At 39.0% G+C, this 20,893-nt stretch overlaps 1 pseudogene; it reads left to right on the top strand.

The window, feature by feature from the left end:
- The window catches only part of LOC126755796 (uncharacterized), a 114,680-nt pseudogene that overhangs the window by 34,617 nt on the left and 59,170 nt on the right, over nt 1-20,893 (top strand).

The following is a 20,893-nucleotide window of genomic DNA, read 5'->3' as shown; positions in this document are numbered from 1 at the left end:
GTTTGACGACGCAACTCGTGCGATAAATCTAAACGAAAGACGCTAAAGACATTAAATTTTACCATCGGGATGGTATGAGCGAGTTTTATGAGAGCTGGTGGGAAAATTGTGCAATGGGCGTGACAGCGCCCACTTTTTGATGAAATCCCATATCTCGAGATCTGACCAACCGATTTCGGGCATCCTTTTACATTTGTATGTCACATTGTGAAAAAGGACGAAATCGGACAACCACCACGCCTCTTCCTATATGACACAATTTTAAATTACTTTTGATTATTTCACTTTCCGGTATACAAATCAAAAAGCAATTAATATAACGAGATAAATTTTTACATGAATAATGTCCTTAGAGTGGGCCAGTGGCGTAGCTACAACTTCGGGCGCCCGGGGCCAAGGATTTTCTGCCGCCCCCCTTTATCTACCTACCTACAAGTTTCATGAGGTGGTTCGAACAAAAGTGAATTTTTACAAAATACATTATATATATAATATATTTTTTATACTTATATATTATATAAGTATATAAAATTTAGGAACTAGAAGCCACGCTAATTCTGAAGTTCCACAATTCTCACAATACGGGTTTTTTTACAAGACATCTTATTAAAAGCTATAGAAAAAACCCATTTTCTCCCTATATCTTGTACACTTTTGACACAATTTGCAGGAATTTTTGCCCGAATTGGAGTTTTTAAATACCATTTTGCCGCCCCCAAGACGTTGCGTATGGGGCGATGAGCTTCGAACAAAGAGCCAACATTCAATTTTATTTTGAAATTGGTAAAACTTTTACCGAAACGTTTCAATTGATGAAACAGAGTGCACGAGTGGTTTCAACGTTTTCAAAGTGGTCGTGAGGACATAAATGACGATCAACGTGGGCCAATCAAAATGCGTGATCACTGGAAATGCTATCGAAACTGTGCGTGAATTCATTAAAAATCAGCCGAAATCATAATTAAAATTCATGGAAATGGAATCGAACATCTCCAAAACATCGATTTATCGCATTTTGACCAAACATTTGGAGTTACGAAAGGTGTGTGCACGGTTTGTTCCGCACAAATTGACTGACAACCTATAATTGCTCAGAATCCAACTCATCGATCGACGCTTGTGACTGATTATTTGACCAGAAATCACATTTTAACCATTACCGACTCCCCGTAGTCACTTGATATGGCACCGTGCGACTTCTTCCTTTTGAAAAAATGCATTTGCTCAAGAAAGGAAAGCGTTATGCGGACGTAGAGGCGGCTTGCACCCGCATACTGGAGGCCATACCGGCGAACGAGCTTAAGTACTCGTACGACATGCTTTTTGACCGTACAAAAAGCTGTATTGAAGCAGAAGGAGACTGTTTTGAATAAAATAAATTGATTTTGCGGAAAAAACCATTTGTTCTGTTTTTGTTTTTTAAGTTCCACCCGAACTTAGGCCTACCTTACTTGTTTTTCTTTTACATTTTTTTTACTTAAGCTGTTATTTTAAATGCCTCTTTTTATTAGGTTTCGAAATTTTTATTGTAAGGTCAACTATTTATTTATATTTGTTTATTAGATATTATTTATGTTTTAATTTCTCTCTTCGCTTTCAGCATGCATATTTTACCTACCTCCCCACTCAATCGTACTTCAATACACCCAAACAGATATACTTTATCTCAGTAAATTCATCGATGCCATAATGCCCTCCTTCACGTCTTTGATACCGCCAAATGGCGCCTCCGCCTGCAACGCCAATCCTACATTAACGCCCACAATGAAAACCTCAAGTCATCGCTCCACTCTAAATACTTCTTGCAAGTTTTGACTATAGAAGTACCCCGCTAACCCACGCGGTGAACTATTTGCCCTGGTTACAACTTCGTCTTCCGCGTCGAAGTTCGCCAATGTAATAACTAGGCCGAAGATCTCTTCACGATAAATACGTGCTGTACTATCCACATCGGTAATGATAGTGGGTGCGTAAAAGAGTTCACCGATTTCTTGCAACCGTTTACTACCGCATATTACCTTTGCATGTCTGGAAAGTGCGTCTTTCATAAATGCCTCAATTCACTTTAACTGTGCTGTATTAATGAGTGGACCAATCTCCACACTTTTATCGTGTCCCCGACATGGTTTTCGTCAGGTTTGACGACGACTGTGCAGCCTGTAGCATGTTCGATATTATTAAAAATTAACATTAATTTTTTCAAAATTCATGGTGGCCCTGCGGCTTATACAGACCTGTCGCCAAAGCCGCTGCTGCTTTACGTAAAACCAAGGCCATTGGAAAGTTCCATGGTGTTATAAGTGCTGCGACACCAAGTGGCTCGCGCAGCACAAGCAGCTCCTGATTGCTCATTGAACTGGCAATGAGTTGGCCATCAATGCGTCGTGCTTCCTCGGCAAACCATTCGACAAACGATTGACCATAAGCTGCCTCGGATAGTGACTCGGTCAGTGGTTTTCCATATTCCGCCGTGATAATTTTAGCCAATTCAGCGCAGTGCTTGGAAGTCAAGATGTGCCAATTCTGTGGAGAAATCAGTTAGAAGTTTCACGGGATATATTATACACATAATATATAATTGTTCTGCGGACAAAACTTCAGCTACTGCGAGATCAATCGCTGTTTGCGCTTCGACTGCAGTCATTTCCGATCACTTGCATATTTGCCGGATTTCGAACTTCGATTGTGGCACCGCTTGTAGCATCTAACCATTCGCCACCAATGTAAGCTTGCTTAAGCCAGAGAGATGCTGTCGACGTGCAAGATTTGTGGTGTAGAGAGCATCGTATCAATATGCTATTGGACATTCGGTACAATGTTGAAAAGAGAATATACATTTTTGGGTTTTAATAATATAAATTTGATTTTTTTTTTTTTTGGGTCCTTTAAATAAGTATGAGAGATGAAGGGTAAGGGTATAATAATAGAAATGTCAAAATGATAACTAAATTTTATTGCTTTGCTGAGATCAACAATTTTTAAAAATTACTACAGACAATGAATTTTCAAGACCTTAAAATATGCGTATTGAAATGCAACAACAAATGTTAAAATATATTTCACCGTAACAAAAATAAATAATTCTGAATTCTAATAATTTAAAAAAATAAAATACAAATTATTAATCTTGGATATTTTTGTAGGCAATGTTATAAGTTTTCCCGTCGGGTGCAAAAATGTGTAAATTCTCGGCATTAGATACACGTGAACAGGCTACATAAAGTTGACCATGAGAGAAGCATGGGGTTTCTAAATGCACTCCTGCTACCTGTAATGTTGGTCCTTGTGCCTTGTTTATAGTAACAGCAAAGCTAAGCTTTGGGAAACTGAACCCTTTTAAATTGGAATGGAAGGTCAGTGGGAATAATTGGAATCCGAGGTATTATAACACTATTTCCCTTACCGACACCTGTTAAAATAGTAGCACCAAGTATGTTCTGTCCCAATTTTGTTATCCGAAGCTTTGTTCCATTACATCCGAGGAGCATCTAGATTTCGCATAAGCATTACTGGTACATTTAGTTTCAATTGAAATTTGTGTGACGGTACACCCGATAGTTGAAATGAATTTAAGAACTCCACAAGATATGAAGTACTTAGTTCTGTATCTATAATTGTATCCATTGACAAATATTCCTTTATTTCTCCTTGAACCTCGTTTAAAATGTCAGTGTTCATCCTATTAACAATTTCATTTCTTGGTGCTAATATTGCTCTTGCACACAACCACTGATCACTACAAAAATTTTGTTGCAATTCCGGAAAAATATTAGCAATGAGATCCACATCACTTTCTACTAAATTACAAAATTCTTTTTTCAACTACATATGTATATTCAATTGAATTAGATATTGTCGTCACCGCCGATAATACAGTGGGACGGTATTACACTATTCATGGTTGAAACTTCATTACTGTAATGCTAGATGGCGTTGAAGTAGCTAAATTTGACGATTTTTTAACAAAATTTTTTTTATCTTTCTTAATTTTTTTTTTAATATAAAGTACCCTATTTTACTTCTAATACCTTCAGGAATATATATACAATGTTTCATGATGATCGGTTAAGTAGTTTTTGCGTGAAAGCGTAACAAACAAACTTACATTCGCATTTATAATTATACGATTTATTTAGAAACCCGATTTATTTTTAGTACAATTCTCGAGATAAACTATTACAAAATAGCTTTAGATCTTACCATATAAAAATGTGATTTTTCCTACCTTCTTCGAAGTGACGAACAAGGCGGTCTTAATTTAGTATTATACAATCTTCTATCTTCATTCGAACGTCTAACGATTTTTCTTTTAAATGCCGGTTAACATACATGCGCGCCAGTCGTTTCTTCTTTTTGCTACGTGGCGCCAATTGGATATTCCAAGCGAAACATGCCAGGTCCTTCTCCACTTGGTCCTTCCAACGGTAACAAACAAACTTACATTCGTTTATAATTGGGTACGTCCAAGATAAACTATTACAAAATAGCATCCGTCCCACCTTCTTCGAAGTGATAATTTATTACGACTTTTAAATGACAAAAACTACTTACAACCTATGCCAAGATCATAATCAATCTATCGATAAAAAAATTATATCTGCATGTTAAATACTAAACCTGTCAAACATGTACTATATAGTGGAGGTCTTCCGTCTTCCTCTGCTTACCCCCGGCGAATTTATTGAATTTATAAATGTCACTGGCAGCCAACATCGAATACTTTCTGAGCTGGAGTGTTTTCATCCATCCGGACAACATGACCTAGCCAGCGTAGCCGCTGTCTTTTAATTCGCTGAACTATGTCAATGTCAATGTCGTCATATATCTCGTACAGCTCATCGTTCCATCGAATGCGATATTCGCCGTAGCCAATGCGCAAAGGACCATAAATCTTTCGCAGAATTTTTCTCTCGAAAACTCGTAACGTCGACTCATCGGTTGTTGTCATCGCCCAATCCTCTGCACCATACAGCAGGACGGGAATTAGGAGCGACTTATAGAGTTTAGAACCTGCGTTGGATTTCCAGGCTGACATTGTTGGTGGTGTTAGTGCTGGTTCCTAAATAGACGAAATTATCTACAACTTCAAAGTTATGACTGTCAACAGTGACGTGAGAGCCATGTCGCGAGTGCGACGACTGTTTGTTTGATGACAGGAGATATTTCGTTTTGCCCTCGTTCACTGCTAGACCCATTTTCTGTGCTTCCTTGTCCAGCCTGGAGAAAGCAGGACTAACGGCGCGGGTGTTGAGGCCGATGATATCAATATCATCGGCATACGCCAACAGCTGTACACTCTTATAGAAGATGGTACCTTCTCTATGTAGTTCTGCAGCTCGATCTATTTTCTCCAGAAGCAAGTTGAAGAAGTCGGACGATAGGGAGTCGCCTTGTCTGAAACCTCGTTTGGTATCGAACGGCTCGGAGAGGTCCTTCCCGATCCTGACGGAGCTTTTCGTGTTGCTCAACGTCTGTTTACACAGCCGTATTAGTTTTGCGGCGATACCAAATTCAGACATCGCGGCATAAAGGCAGCTCCTTTTCGTGCTGTCGAAAGCAGCTTTGAAATCGACGAAGAGGTGGTGTGTGTCGATTCTCCTTTCACGAGTCTTTTCCAAGATTTGGCGCATGGTGAATATCTGGTCGGTTGTTGATTTTCCAGGTCTGAAGCCACACTGATAAGGTCCAATCAGTTTGTTGACGGTGGGCTTTAATCTTTCACACAATACGCTTGATAGAACCTTATATGCGATGTTGAGGAGGCTAATCCCACGGTAGTTGGCGCAGATTGTGGGGTCTCCTTTTTTATGGATTGGGCATAGCACACTTAAATTCCAATCGTTGGGCATGCTTTCGTCCGACCATATTTTACAAAGAAGCTGATGCATGCTCCTTATCAGTTCTTCGCCGCCGTGTTTGAATAGCTCGGCCGGCAATCCATCGGCCCCCGCCGCTTTGTTGTTCTTCAGGCGGGTAATTGCTATTCGAACTTCTTCATGGTCGGGTAATGGAACGTCTGCTCCATCGTCATCGATTGGGGAATCGGGTTCACCTTCTCCTGGCGTTGTGCATTCACTGCCATTCAGCAGGCTGGAGAAGTGTTCCCTCCATAATTTAACTATGCTCTGGGCATCGGTCACTAGATCACCTTTGGGGGTTCTACAAGAGTATGCTCCGGTCTTGAAACCTTCTGTAGCCACCGCATTTCTTCGTAGAATTTTCGAGCATTACCCCTGTCGGCCAGTTTATCAAGCTCCTCGTACTCACGCATTTCAGTCTCTTTATTTTTCTGTCTGCAAATGCGTCTCGCTTCCCTTTTCAACTCTCGGTATCTATCTTAGCCTGTTTTCTCTCCGCTGCGACACGGCACTCCTCGTTGTATTGTCAATTGCTTGGACATACCATAAAGTACTACAACGGAAAAGCAGCTTGTAATATTTGTAGTCTTCCTCCCCACAACCCTCAAAAATGCACACGCACTTTCTGCGCCATCTGCCAGGCTGATCACGCAGCTTCTTCAAACAAGTGTCCAAAATATATGCAAGCAAAGCAAATACAATCAATTAAAACAACAAAGAAATGCACCATGCGTGAAGCTTTTAAAATTTATAACTCAACTGTCTCTTTCCCCGAAAACTCGCCTTCTTTCTCAGCGACAGTTTCTCATCAGCAAAATAGCAAGCAAGAAACTCAGCACTTTAACTCAACCCCAATTCCCATACCTACCAATTCGCGATCAACTTCTTACGAAAATGCTTCAAACGAACAACATTTATCAGAAAACAATATATGTACAAACTCACATACATAATACACCCACCGCAATAGTTGAAGAACTCTATTCTCAATTTCCCGATCCCAATTTACACGATCTCACAGCACCCGACTACTCTAAAGAACTTGAGCAAAGTTATCACGCTCTCATGCAACAACAAAAAACTCACTATCAACCAACAAGTAAAACAATTTCTGACTCAAACTCAAACTCACCTATAAACTTCTCAACTTACCTCTCAAACACCAACAACACAAGTAACACAGTTTATAACTCAAACAATATCTGTCTTTCTCATGGAGGCGATTCTCTTATGTCCTCAGAAGACGACGAGGCCATGTCTCATTTTGACAAATAACTCAACAAACGAAAATAACTCAAAACACAAATCATATTTACAAGCAAAACCTTTATTTCTTTTCTTACAATCATGTTTTCCATTTTACAATGGAACATGAATGGTTTTTACAACAATTACCATGAGCTTCAGCTCTTTGTGCAATCCCACTCACCCTCAGTAATTCTACTAAATGAAACGTATTTACCTCACAATGCGAATGCAGTTCAGCCGAAGCGCTATTTAGGCATATTCCATAACTTGTCAAACATAACCTCAAGTAAACAAGGTGCCGCAGTGTTGGTTAAAAAAGACTTGCCTTTTAAAAGAATAATGTTTCAATCCTCAATATCTGCTATTGCCATCGAGGTTGATTTAGGTTTTAAACTTAATATAATTTGCGCCTACATACCGCCGACACAAACCTTTTCAAACGCAGACATATTATACTTGCTGCAACAAGTCTCATCACCTGTTATACTCGCAGGTGATCTTAATGCTTGGAGTTCAATATGGGGATCTCCAAAAGAAAACACAAGAGGAAAACACATTGAAGATGCTTTGCTCACTTCCGACCTCATTTGCCTTAACGATGGTAGTGCAACCCACTTTTCAACTCATGGCACATTCTCGCCATGACCTCACCTTTTGCTCAGCATCCCTTGCCCCAAATTGCAGTTGGAGTTTGTCAAGCGACTTACACGGTAGCGATCACTATCCAATTATCTGCAAAATCAACACGCAGCGATATCGTTCCAAATTCAAACCAAAATTCATATTTAAAACTGACTTCGCTGACTGGCGTAAATTTTCAGATCTATGTGAAGAGGCAAATAACAAAATTCCCATCTCTAATAACAATAATAGAGAAGCTGGTCTTATTCAAAAAATTATTCGCTCTGCAGCAAATCTGTCTATACCACATACAAATGGTAGAAAATCCGAGCACAATGTACCATGGTGGAACGCCAATCTAGCGTCTCTTAGATCAAAGAAGCAACAGGCATGGCACGAATACAAACGTTGTCAAACGCTTGAAAACTTAATAGAGTACAAGAGATCGAACGCTAATTTTCGACGCATGGCTAAAGAAGCGAAACGACTCTGCTTCCAAAAGTTCACAGCGAATATCAATCCTGCTTCCTGCTCCAAAAAAATCTGGAATGAAATAAATTTATTGACAGGTGGTACTAAACATTCGTATATCCCACGGATCAACACTCCTGTTGAACCGCTAATCATGTCTGAACAAATTTCGAATTTCTTTGCAAACCACTTCTCTGCCGCGAGTTCTGATGAACACTTTAGCTTTCAATTTCGTAATAGCAAAGCATCAATTCCAGACAGCTTCACTGATACAACATATGACCTTTCCTCAACTGCAAAAATGTTAGAATCGAGAATCTCGCTTTCTGAATTTAAGTATGTTCTTTCCTCAGTAAAAGGGAAAACGCCTGGGTTAGATAAAATATCTTACCCAATGATGGAAAACCTCCCGATTTCAATTAAGATACGTCTAGTTAAACTGTATAATAACATCTTTGACACCGCTGTTTATCCACAATTCTGGAAAACATCAAACATAATCCCGATATTAAAACCCGTAAAATCATCAACTGATGGCAACAGTTATCGTCCTATCTCTCTTTTGAGTTGTCTCGGGAAAGTCTTGGAAAAGATCATTGGAACTCGTCTGGCGGGGTTCGCTAGAAGAAACAACTTAATTAGTCCCCGTCAAGTTGCTTACAAGAAAGGTCATGGTACCATGGACACTTTACTTTTATTCGACCACTGCTTTGTCTAGCAAAAATCACGTATCGTTGTTGTCGTTAGATTTCCAAAAGGCATTTGATCGCATAGGAATGCACGTTATATTAAAACAACTACAAAAATGGAAGGTTGGCCCCAAGATTTTAAATCTCATTAAATATTTTCTTACTAACAGGAAACTATCAGTGACAGTTAATGGTTTCCTCTCACCAACGCGCAATTTATCAAACGGCACTCCTCAAGGTTCACCCCTTTCCGCCCTACTATTTATTATCGCATTCGATGAATTAAGCAACCTTTTATCCAAGCACAAGAAAATAGAGCATCAAATCTATGCAGATGATGTCCTCATCTTCTCAAAAGTCAACGATATCTCTGCTGTGCAAAACATTTTTAAAGATGTTCTAAACGACATTGCAGCATGGTCCACAACTTCGGGAGTACTCCTCTCACTAGAAAAAACCAACCTGCTACAGATATGTCGAAAGAGGACGCCGTGTAACATTATACTCAATGTTGAAAACCATAAAAGATACTAGGATTAATCGTAGACTCTAAATATTGCTTTAAGCAACATTGTAATTATATTAGAAGTTCCTTAATATCTAGATTAAATATTATTAAGTATCTTTCATGCAAACATAGCTATATACATTCTGCTACGCTTATCAATGTTGTCAGAGCTCTACTACTATCGAAGGTTGATTACGCCCTGCCGATCTATGGACACTGTGCAAAATCTACAATCTCCAGAATCTCAGCTCCCTATCATGCAGCTATCCGCCGAAGTCTCAAGGCTTTTCCAACTTCACCAACGAAATTTCTATTGGCCGAATCTGGCCTACCGAGCATATCTAACAGAGTGTCCGATACAACAAATCGTGTTCTTGGAAAACTACTTGACGGTACAAACACAGCGTTAGCAAATGCATTCAACAACGTAATTTCACGAAAAAGGCAGCTGAGGATCCCATCAGCGTTATCGAGATCTCTTGTTTTCGCCAAGGAGAATTTCATATCTCTTTACCGAGAGAAAAGAGTTGTTGAAACTTTTCCCCCTTGGCCTATCAGTTCCACATCTTTTGAGGATTCATTACTCAGCTTACCTAGACAACATACCCCAAACACGGTCTATAGAGCATCATTCTCAGAGGCAGTCGAAACTTACAGCGCTACTGGCGGAATTTTATATTCACCGACGGGTCTAGGACATCAGACTATACTTCCTTGGCTGTAACAAACAAAGATGGAGATGCAATATGTCAGTGGCTTCTTTATCCCATGTGCACAATTTTTACTGCTGAAGCTTTAGCAATTGAGTTGGCGGTCGAGTACGCGAAAAAGAATAAAGGAAAATATATGATTTGCTCGAACTGCAAATCATGCATCACTGCAATCAAATCCCCTTCCAACACGAATAAAATAATTTCCTTCATGAGGAACTCATTAATCGCAGCACCAAACAAAATTAAGCTAATGTGGATCCCTGGTCATGTCGGAATCTTAGGAAACGAATGAGCTGACACCGCTGCCAAAAATGTGATAAAGTCTCCTGCACAAACTCTTAACCGTCTGACCAAATCCGATATGCACAACGCAATAAAAAACAAAAGACTTAAACTCGATTTAACTGATTGGGCAATCCAAGGTCATCACTATTGCAAACTAAACCCAAAGAGAGTTACACGTTCTTATCCAGCAAGTTTGCCAGCAAATGTTCTGAAGCCGTACATTTGTCTTAGGCTGGGGCATACAATATTTACTCATTCTCATCTTTTAACTAAAGGTAATCCATTCTGCTGCCCTCTGTGTGGTGGGAGCAACACAGTACAACACATGATAGCCCAATGTCCGAACATCACGGAGTCCGACCGCACCGGCAACATTAACTTAACAAGAGCGTTATCTACACCTAGCCATGACAACATTATGCACGTATATAACTTCTTAAAACGCAATAATATTCTTAATCAAATTTAGCTTATTTAGGCATCCTCCTTAGAACAGTATAGCATAACAGTATATATCTAATGTTATTAAAATTTTTGTTTTCCGATATTACCGAGCTAAAAGTTAACATTTTAGAACTAAAAAGACGACTGAAAGCCCAGTAGCTAGTGTCGCTTTTTACTTTATGCTGTAATTTATTATTGTATAAATTGTTATAAATAAAATAAAATAAATAAATATACATGGAATGCATCGTCGAAGAAATGGTTACGCAGAAAGCAAGGCCAAGTAGTAGATGGACATCCAGGTGTGTCCTCAACTAATGCATTAGGACCAATTTATACAATCCACCCGAAAAACGACGATTGCTGCGTTACACTGAAATAAAAATGTAGACAAATCGCAAATGAATGATTTTCGACTTTAACTTTCTTTTCATTTCAAAAGACATAATTTCACGCAGTACAACACCTGCTAGGTCAGCTAGTTAATACATAAAACCAATACTTTATGTTTAATATTTCTATAGTTACCTAGCATCTAAAATATGCTCATCTGCTTATCTGTTTCATTGTTTTTAATTTTAAGTCACGTACTAATTATTTTTGTTGCCTGGAATGGCCAGAGATTTCTTCCTCTTGTCTTTCTAAGGGTCCCAATAAGTACACATTTCATTAGAAAGCCGAACTCATTTTTCATACCAGCTGTTGTAGTCTGTCAATCTAAAGAAAATCCCAATTGAGTCGTTTTCCGTCTATATAAAATTGTATATTACCAAGTGTACCGGTATGAAATGGGCGTTTTTTATGAAAATGAAAACGAAATTTCACAAATGTTTTTTTCGGTTTTCCATTTGTTTAATTCATGTGGCACCCATTCTCCACATTTTTGGATTTTTGCCATAGCTTTCAAACGGTCTGAAGTTGTTTGTTGTGCAACATTTAACAAATCTGCCGTTTGCTTTTCACGCGAAGTATCATCTTCATCTAGTAATAATAATAATACAGTTCGGCGTCTTCCACTTTTTTGGTGGATTTCCACGTTCATCATTTCTCACATCAAAATCATTATCCCTGAACCGTTAAACCATCTTTTGCATGTTGCTTTGATAGAGCATGATCACCATATTCGTCGATGCACTTTTTTTCAAATGGAAACAAAAAGCTAATTCTATCCGCAAATGATCACTTTTCGATGCACAATTTGACATTTTTAACACAATGAAAAAATATGATGTTGTTTGGTCATCCCTACTGATACATATGTACCGCGTTTCCAAATAGGGATGTTATGATTTCTAAGTGTCGTTTCGGTCATTTTTAATATGCCCTGCAATTTTCTTTCATTGTGTAATATTCTGCGATATCATGATTTATTATAATTTATATATATAACTAACAATTATAATATTATATTAATAGCTATCGGACTTTCCGTCCGGTACGGTCGGCGTCAAATATAAATCTCATATTAAATGCCGTATTCACAGACACGTTACATCAAAGTCTTCCTTGTTGCAAAATTATGAAAGCGTATTGAACAGGTACAGATCTCCACATTCCTTCCTTTTTCTCCAGACGTATTGTGAGGTTATCGCTTAGCTTCTGCTTATCCTCAGATGTTGTGGTTGTTCGGGAAGACTCGGCGTCGAGGAAAACTGGCGCTGCAGGCCTCAATGGGTTTCTAGTTACAATCTTTTTCAAATGGCAAACATTCCTGGTGTATGTTTTACCACCAGCGAAAATCTGCGCAACATTTCCTGCTCGTGTTACTACCTTATACGTGGTAGTATCAAATGTGGGTGTCAACTTATGCGGAAATATTACATTCTTTAAGAGTACTGTATCTCCAACTTGTCAACATGTCAACATCTCCCGCACTCCTGGCCTTGTCAGTCAACTGTTTCCCTTTATCTTTTTTCCCGCATATCCTTATCTCTCTCTTCTGAGTCTGCCAAGGTCCTGAATGCAAGAAATTTCGTCTCTTATTACTCAGTTAAACATTAGTTCTGTCGATGGAGCGCCCGTGGTACCATGCGAAGTAACATTGTACATCGAAACGAACTTCTGAATTTATTTCTTGTAGTTGTCGTTGTTTGCATGAGCTATCTTTAAACGTTTCACTAGGGACCTGTTCATATTTTATACTTCGCCGTTAGCCTGAGGCCAATATGGAGGCGTAGTCATTAGCCGAATGCCGTTGGTACTGCAAAAACTTTTAAACTCAACGCTTACGAATTGCCTTCCATTGTCAGACGTTAGTGTCTCTGGAAATCCCAATCTTGAAAATATCTCTTCCATTTCATCAATAATGGTTTTAGATGTTATCGACTTAATCACTTTGAACTCCATATATCTGGAATAGTAATCAATTAGTACCAATATATTATCCCCATTAGGTAAAGGACCCAAAATATCGGTTGCTAAGCATTTCCAGGGTCCATTCGGGAAAGGGTGCCGCTCCATCGGAGCTGGTTTTGGTTCCCCGTAATAGGATATCACTAACTATAGACAGCTCCAAACGAAATGGATAATATGGGCTTGACATATTTGCTTTCCACGAGTCCTGACTTAGACACGTCATTACATCTTGTATCTCTTCGTCTAATATAGACATCTCGGTAATCTGTAATATGGGGAGCGACTTCGGTATCAAAGTGGACACTACTCGAAAAATATGCTGCTCTCCGGCCCAATCATATGGATCAGCGTTGTTTTCTTGTAAAATTTTCTTTCCCTGGTTTATATATCACTCGGAAACGATATGACTGTAACCTTAGCAACCATCTTTCGTTCCTCGCTGGGGGTCGTGAGGTTGGCTTAAATATAGTTTCTAGTGGCTTGTGATCGGTTATTAGATCAAAGTGTAGCCCTGCCAAATAATAATAAAATTTTCCACAGCCCAAGACCAAGGCAAACTTTCTTTTTCGATTTGTGAATATCACTTTTCCACCAGTGAGAGACTCTTACTGGCAAATGAAATGATCCGCGAAATATTTGCCTTATCAAATTGCACTAATACGGCACCCAGGGCCACCGAACTTGCATCTGCAATTAAACACGTTTTGTACTGTTAAAGTAAGAGAGTTTCGATTCCGCGGCAATTTTCGCCTTTATTCCCTGAAATGCGTCGTCCTGCTCTTTGCAAATTTTTCCTTGCTCCTCATTAGTTTCCTTAGAGGATCGGTGCTGTCTGCCAAGTCAATTATAAACTTACCCACATATGTAGCTAAACCAAGAAAACTACGTACTTCTTCTTTATTTTTCGGCGCTCTGAATGTTGTGATCACTTTTACTTTTTCGGGATCAACTTCAATCCCCTCATCCGACAGGATGTGTCCCAAAAATTTCAGCCTTTGAATTCTTATTATGCATTTCTTTTCATTCAGCAAGACATTGTTTGTTTTAAAAATTGTCTTAACCATTTCCAGTGCCTTATCATGTTCTTCAAGGTTGTCTCCAAAAATGAGTACGTCATCAATATTGTTCAATGCATTTTGACAAGGAGGTATTAATTCCTCCATTAGTCACTGAAATATTTCTGGAGCCGAACTCACTCCAAACATTAAACGTGTATAACGAAACAAACCCCGGTGCGTAATAAATGTAGTAATTTCTCTGCTGGACTCAGCCAACTCCAACTGATGGTAGGCATTTTTTAAATCAAGTCGAGAGAACTACTTGGCTCCCCTTAGTTTGGTCATAAAGTTGTCAAAAATCGGTAAAGGGTAATTTTCTCTCTGTATTGCTTTATTTGCCCGGAGCATATCTATACATACCCGAATATCTCCATCATATTTAAAGGCAATCACCACCGGCGATATCCAGGCACTTGGGTCAGTTACTGGTTCGATAATGTCCAACTTTAAAGCCTCTTCCACTTTCTCAGTTATTTTGCCCTCCAACGCCGTCGGCACACGTCTCATGGGTTGTTGCACGGGAACCACAGATTCGTTAATAGACAGTTTGACAGAAACATCCCGTCATTTGGCAAACGGTTCCGATTCCTCAACTCTACGCACGTACTCTTAAAACGTTGAGTTCGATAGCTGTGTCCCGTCCTAATAGAGATTGTTTACCATTCGATTACATAAAGTGTTCGGTTACATAAAATTTAGTAATCAGTTCCGGATCGTTTTGTCCCGAAATTGGAGCCTCAAAAACTTGTAATACCTTGAGTAGACGATCTGAAGCATATGCCCGAAAATGATTCGCTGATTCAGCACATGAGTTATACATAACAGCCTTTTCCTCGCATAATCGTTGCCAATCTGAATGGCTGATCAGGTTGAATTTAGAGCCCGAATCGATGATCCTATGTCCTATTTTACACGCGATCTCCCCCTCTTGTGACGACTCATTTTCCACTCTGAATAACCCAGTTCCCTTCGAACCATCGAGAACATTTTCAGTTTCGCTACTTATGGACTGTATCACCGTATCTCTTCGTCTCCAGCGTTTCCTATCCGGTTCATCTATTTTGAAGTTGGGCTTCCGTAACCGTGTGCGGCATTTCCGATAAAAATGTCCAATTCTATCGCATTTCCTGCATTTCATATTTCTGGCAGGACACTCCATACTATTTTCGCGATGTTCCCTTTTACCACATCTTCCACACTCGCTTTCTATGCTTTGCTGTACAATTTTGTGGATGCCGCTTGGATTACCTTGGGATGTCATAGACTTTGTTTGTTTGTTGACTTTTTCATCAATACTACATGTTTTGATGACCTCATCCAAAGTCAGTTCGTTTTAAAGTAACCTTTTTTTTAAACCTAACGGTGCCCAGACATCTATGATTTTATCTTTTAAACATATTTCTTCAATCTGTTCTTTGGTCTCGCCAAACGAACATTTTGCTATCTGGCGGCGTAGTCTCATCAAAAACTCCGTAAAACATTCTCCTTCCAGTGGTGTTATAGAACGAAACAAGTGCCTCTCAAAAGCGGAATTCCGTTGTGGCGAAAAATACTCATTGAGTTTTGATATCAAAGGTGTAAACTCATCGTTTTTCGCTTGCTCATCATATGGTACTAAAGCACCAGGAATGCTATATACCACTGCCTGGAGCTGGGATCCTCCCAAATGTAGGAGTTTATCTCTTTTCTTATATTATATATAGAGGTTATCTCTTTCTTCGTCTATATATTATATATATAAACCGAACGCAACCACGCCTCCCACTCCGTACGCCTTAACACCTTGTCCATTCCCTGACATAGAAATGGTTTCAGTTCCGTCATGTTTATTTCTCGCTGAAACGATTACCATAAAACAACATTTTATTTTATACAAAAAAAAAACAAAAATCATATAAATTAATTTCGATTACATTTGGAAAACTGTGTTTTCTTATCTTTCATTCATTGAGAAAAAACTCATCGGCTAAATTTTTCCTCATGACCTTGTTGTTACACATAAAGAAAAACAAATGAATCTTTTACCCTTGTTTCCAACATTATCAAATTTGGAATATAGTTTCTTAATACAATACCATTTCGTCCCTTTCTATTTCATTTGAAATATACAAATATGCACATATTTTCAATCATTCATTTCGCTCTTACATTTGTCTCATTTCATTTGGAATAGACTCTTTACTTATTATTTTTTTTGTTTTTTCTAGATTTCTCGAATCATCTTCAAATTTTCTAATTTTGTAAATATGTCAATTCATTTGCATTTGTCTCAGTCCATTTGAAATGGACTCTTTACTTAAATAAAATATCTCACTCCATTTGCAAATTTCAATTTTTTCAATTTCTCAGTTCATTTTAAACATTTTTATTTTCACCTTGAAATTTCCAATTTATTCCAATCTCATTTGGAATGAATTCCGTTATTTAGGTAACGCTGAATAAAATTTTCTTCTTACATTTTCCTACACGCATATTCAACCAAAAAACCTGTATTTTTTTTTTTTTTACGAGGAGCAAGCATCGAGAGCCTGGACCCCATGTCAGTGTGGAACTTTAATCCGAACTAAACCTTCTACCGTCATGTACCGTTCCCCCCGGTACCACCGTCAATTATTACGTCGGGAGGATGGTTGAGTGACACTCATGCGTACGTGATGGTCAAAATGCATTCCGTTACAAGTTGCATATACTTGGCCCCACCTCTGTCTGATAATCCCCCTCGTACATTGTTCGTCGCCAACCCTTCCCGTCACGTCAATGTTTGTGTGTTTTAGTCGTGGTTGTCCGTTACATTTATCGGCTCGCTTCTCCGCCGCTGGTCGCTGGCACCATGGGATTTCGTAACCCTGGCTACAGCTTCGCAAGCAGCTTTCCATTTCTCTAACGATTCGACCATTTGGCTTACCAAGTTATCGGGAGTTGGGTCTACACCGAACGCATTTTTTAAGTGTTGCCTTTCATAATTATATTTTGGGCAATAGAAAAATGTGTGTTCCACATTTTCGACGGTATCGCCTCCGCAATAATCACATGTGTCATTATTTTCGTGCCCGAATCGTCTCAAATATGCTTTGAAGCAGCCATGTCCTGTGAGAATTTGAGTTAGGTGGAAGTCTACCTCGCCGTGTGGTCTATTTAACCATGGTTCGACGTTGGGGATCAGTCGGAATGTCCACCGCAGTATTGTGCGGTAACCTGGCATTTGTACAGCATTGAATCTCCTTGGCCAGGAGGTCTAAAGGGTGTAAGCCTGCAATAACTAGGGCAGCATCTTCCTATACTGTGCGGAACGCAGAACATACTCTTAGCGCGCAAGTGGCATATATAGAAAAAAGGCCACGGAGATGTGATTTTACCTCTAGGGCTTTTCCCCATATCTGGACGCCGAACAGCACAACTGACTTTAGTACACCAGCTAATAGTCGTCTTCTATTTTGCTTTGGCCCACGGGTATTGAGCATTAACCGGGTCAAGGCTCTGCACACTTTTGTAGCTTTTTCGCTTGTGTACGCTAAATGTTCCTCAAAGGACATCCTTACATCAAGTATGATTCCCAAGTATTTAATTGCCGGTTGTGTCGTGATGCTTACACACTTTGTATTGAACGTGGCAACTGCACGAACTTTTCCGCCAGTAATGAGTACCGCTTCGGTCTTGCTCTCCGCTAGGTTCAATCTGTTAGTTTCGAGCCAATTATTATTCGCTTATTAACTCTATTGTTCTGTTGGTTATCGAAACTATATCGTGTATGTGCTTTGCTATAACCACAACAGCGATATAGTCTGCGAACCCAATAATATGAACGTTTTCGGGTACTTTCAGTCGCAGTACTCCATCGTACATGACGTTCCATAGTAGTGGCCCAAGAACAGATCCTTGGGGTACTCCACCAGAGACTTTATATTTTTTAGAGCCTTCGCTTGTGTTGTAGCTCAAAGTTCTATCCTCGAAATAGCTTAATATTATGTTGTATAGGTATAGAGGCACGGAGAAGCTTTTTAGTGCCCTCAATATACTGTGCCAGGATGCCGAGTTAAAGGCATTCTTTACATCCAGGGTTACAGCCATACAGTACTGTATTGTGCCTCCTTTCCATATTTTCCCACTTATAGCCTGTTCAGCCAGGGTCTTTACTAGATTTACAGCTGCAATTGTGGATCTTGCCTTTCTGAATCCGAATTGGTTGGGTGATAACCCACCGGCATCGTCGATTGCCTTATTTAGCCGTTGGTATATGATCCGCTCCAGAATCTTTCCAGCGAAGTCTAACATGCAAAGGGGCCGGAAGTGGGATGGTTCGGTCATTGGTTTGTTAGGTTTCGGCAATAATATCAGGTTTTGTCTTTTCCATATGGAAAGCGGCCTTCCTGGATACATGTTTTATACATAGTTCGAAAGGGGTCTATGTTTTTAGCAATCGCTGTTTTTAGCACTGTATTCGGAATTCCATCTGATCCCGGGGCTTTCTCGGACTTCTTCATTGGAAACAGCCGAAATAACTTGGGTTTGTGGTACTCTCACGATCTCTTGATGGAGTGGGGGTTGGATAGGAAAGAGGACCGAAACTATTCTCTCAATTGTTGAGGGGGAGGTTGGCATTTGCATGCCAGTGCGGAGTTTTCCCATTACAGTTTTATAAGCGAGTCCCCAAGCGTTGTTTTCAACATCGTCGCACAATTTAAGGAACATTCCTGCTTGCTTTTTTTAATTGATTGTTTTAGTAATTTGCTTTTGCCTTTAAAGTGTTTTTGGAGAGTGGTGTATTCAGGTGTACCACGTGACCTTTGGTAAAATCGCCTTGCTTGCTGGCATTCTTTGCGTAATCTGGCGATCGTCTCATTCCACCAATACACTGGGGAATGGTGTTTGCGTCGAGATAACTTAGACACTGAAGCGTCGCATGCACTCTTAATACAGCTCATAATCGAGGAAGCAGCTTTGTTATCCGACAACAAATTGTCGATAAGAGTAGTTGGTCTGAAGACTTCTTCAAAAAGGTCTAGGTCGAACGTTGTGGGTCGCCAGTTACTCCTTTTTAGGGTCGGTAAACGCTGTCGTTCGTGTGTGGTATTTATTTCGAATATAATTGCATAGTGATCGCTAAAAGTGTAGTGATCACTAATTAACCTGTATGAATCTGTGCGTGTGTGTGTGCGCTTAGCGTCGGTATTCACGTTTGAATTCAAAATCCTATACGGCCTTTCTGATTTTATGTAAAATACTTCCCAATTAGCCTCATCGCCAATGTAATATTCTGCGATATCACGATTTATTATAATTTATATACATATGTATATAACTAACAATTATAATATTATATTAATAACTATCGGACGTTCCGTCCGGCGCGGTCGGCGTTAAATATAAATCTCATATTAAATGTCGTATTCACAAACACGTTACATCAAAGCCTTCCTTGTTGCTAAATTATGAAAGCGTATTGTCACTTTCTTTAACAGGTACAGATCTCCACACATTGTATTCAGTAATGTTAACATTTCATAATGGAAAGATATACGCAAGAACAACGTTTAAAAATTATTCAATTTTATTATAAAAATATTCATTCACCAGTTGCAAGTTTTCGTGACCTTTGCTGTTTTATGGTCGTAATAATCGTCCATCTGCGCTCGCTATTCGTCAAATTGTTGAAAATTTCGAGCATATATTTTCTTTACAAAATTCTCCAATGTCACAAAGACAAAGAAATACTCGAAGCAATGAAAATATTGCTGCCATTCAGGCAAGTGTTGTTAAAGTCTTCAATTTGTTGATTCGAAGATGTTCTCAAAAATCGGAACTATCTTAAATCTCAACCTGGTGGATTTGTAGACAGGATTTGGGCTTGAATCCATATAAAATTATTCTAACTCAAAAACTAAAGAAAACGTCTTGAATTTTCCTCTTTTGCCTTGGAACAACTTAAAAACTTTTACGATTTTTTAAGAAAATTATATTCTGCGATAATGCTTATTTACCTGAGTGGTGCGGTAAGTAAACAAATCTGTCGATTCTGATGCGAAGAAAATCCACAAATAATCCATGAGCAACCACTACTTTTGCCTAAGTGATAGTATGGTGTGGATTTTGGTCTAGTAGAATCATATTACGTACTTCTTTCGAAATAAAGCTGGTGTCACCATTACCGTCAATGGGAAGCGGTATAGATCGATGATAACCAACTTTTTACGGTCCCAATTGAAAGAAGTTGACATTGGCAACAAAACAGGGCTACCTGCTACATAGAACGGCAATAACCGAATTGTTACTAGAAAAGTTTGGAGATTTAATTATACGTATATCAAAAAAATTGTGACATTGAAAAGTCTCCAAAATGTTGTGATTTAACACAATTAGATGACTTCTTGTGAGGTTATTTGAAGTCATTGGTGTTTAGCAATAAACCATATTCTTCTTAAGCTTCAGAAGTCAATAATGAACGTGCTTTTTATGACGCACCATTTGATTAGTGGAAAAAGTACTACGAAATTGGGTTCATTGAATACGTTTCTATAAAAGAAGTCGTGGCGACCATGTGAATGTTGTTATATTCAGAACGTAATTCTATCGATTCTACTTCAACTTAAATAAAAACATTTCAATTTCCATAACCATTATTGTTGGCTAAATAAGTATCAGCCTT

The sequence above is a fragment of the Bactrocera neohumeralis genome, chromosome 4, assembly GCF_024586455.1.
Source record: "Bactrocera neohumeralis isolate Rockhampton chromosome 4, APGP_CSIRO_Bneo_wtdbg2-racon-allhic-juicebox.fasta_v2, whole genome shotgun sequence".
Classification (NCBI taxonomy): domain Eukaryota; kingdom Metazoa; phylum Arthropoda; class Insecta; order Diptera; family Tephritidae; genus Bactrocera; species Bactrocera neohumeralis.
This window is presented reverse-complemented; position numbering and strand designations above follow the sequence as displayed.